Raw genomic sequence first — 1860 nt, 5'->3', positions numbered from 1 at the left:
AGCTGGGCGTGATGGCGCTTGCCCATTGTCCCAGCTACTTGGGAGGCTGAGGCAGAAGAATCGCTTCAACTCAGGAGTTAGAGGTTGCAGTGAGCCAAGATCCTGTTACTGCACTCCAGACTGGGTGACAGAGGGAGACTTCGTCTCAAACAAACAAACAAAAACCAACTAGAGGCTAGGAGCAGTGGCTCACTCCTGTAATCCTAGCACTTTGGGAGGCTAAGGCAGAAGCCTTGCTTGAGCTCAGCAGTTCTAGACCAGCCTGGGCAACATAGTGAGACCTCATCTGTACAAATAATTTAAAAATTAGCTGGGCATGTTGGTGCACACCTGTAGTCTCAGCTACTCAGGAGATTGAGGGGGAGAAGTTGGCCACTACAGTAAGCCGCGATTATCCCAATGCACTCCACCTGGACCACAGAGCAAGACCCTGCCTCAAAACAAAAACCAACTACAACTACAACAGTATGTGTTTTATATGGCTTGGATTTCACAGTTTTCTTAACTGCATCATCCATATCAGAAATCTGTTCCTGGCCACGTGCAGTGGCTCACGCCTGTAATCCTGGCACTTTGGGAGGCCAAGGTGGAGAATCACTTGAGCCTAGGAATTCAAGAACAGTTTGGGCAACACAGTGAGACACCTCCCCCCACCTCTGCCATCTCTACAAAAAACAAATTTTTTTTTTCTTTTTGAGACGTAGTCTCGCTTTGTCACCAGCCTGGACTGCAGTGGCGTGATCTCGGCTCACTGCAACTTCCACCTCCCTGGTTCAAGCGATTCTTCTGCCTCAGCCTCCCAAGTAGCTGGGACTATAGGCCATGCCCAGCTAATTTTTGTATTTTTGGTAGAGACGGGGTTTCACCATGTTGGCCAGGATGGTCTCAATCTCTTGACCTCATGATCAGACCCCCTCGGCTTCTCAAAGGGCTGGGATTATAGGCATGAGCCACCTTACCCGGCTAAATAAATAAAACATTTTTAATTAGCTGTATGGCACTGACACCTATAGTCCCAGCTACTAGGGAGGCTGAGGTGGGTCACTTGATCCTGGGAGATGGAGATTTAAATTTTTAAAAATCTGTCCCTTCAGCTGGCTCCATTGCTCCAGATTTAAAGAAATACCTTCTCTTCCTGGTTTTATTTTACCTTCTGGATCCATCCAGTATTATCTAATATAAATTACCTCTTAAAAATCCCAAACACTGGCCAGGTGCAGTGGCTCACGCCTGTAATCCTAGCACTTTGGGAGGCCAAGGCAGGCAGATCACTTGAGGTCAGAAGTTCAAGACCAGCGTGGCCAACATGGTGAAATCCCATCTCTACCTAAAAGACAAAAATTAGCCGTGCATGGTGGCAAGTGCCTCCAGTCCCAGCTACTCGGAGGCTGAGGCAGGAGAATCTCTTGAACCGGGGAAGTGGAGGTTGCAGTGAGCCAAGATCATGCCATTGCACTCCAGCCTGGGTGACAGGGCAAGATTCTGTCTCCAAAAAAAAAAAAAAAATCCCAAACAATAATGTACTTCATTTTCCTAATCGGAAACATGTTATAATCTCTGCTGCTGCTGCTGTTGCTGCTGTTCTCTTTCAAAAATGACAGAGCTTTTCAAGTTTCACCAGTTTTTTGCTTCTTTACAGGTTTTTCTGGAGCAACCTGCTTTTTCCTCTTTCACTTTTGGACAACGTCACTGTCAGAACTGCTGCAAGAAGAGCTTGAAGAAACAAGTTCCTTTGATTTGGGCATTGCTCTGCTGCGCTGCACTCCTGTAGCTGAAGACCCTCCCGCTTGCTCTTAGGCAAGGCTGGTGTACTACTTCTTCTTCTTCTTCTTCTTCTTCTTTTTTTTTTTTTTTTTTTTT

At 46.6% G+C, this 1860-nt stretch overlaps 1 pseudogene; it reads right to left on the bottom strand.

The window, feature by feature from the left end:
• Positions 1 to 452: 452 nt before the first annotated feature.
• On the bottom strand, positions 453 to 1800 carry LOC116548403 (annotated as a pseudogene).
• Between the last annotated feature and the right edge of the window lie 60 nt (positions 1801 to 1860).

Source organism: Sapajus apella, unplaced genomic scaffold, assembly GCF_009761245.1.
Source record: "Sapajus apella isolate SASKATOON/1434 unplaced genomic scaffold, GSC_monkey_1.0 scaffold11425, whole genome shotgun sequence".
NCBI classification, from domain to species: Eukaryota; Metazoa; Chordata; class Mammalia; order Primates; family Cebidae; genus Sapajus; species Sapajus apella.
Note: the sequence above shows the minus strand (reverse complement) of the source record. Positions and strands in the feature narration are given on the sequence as shown.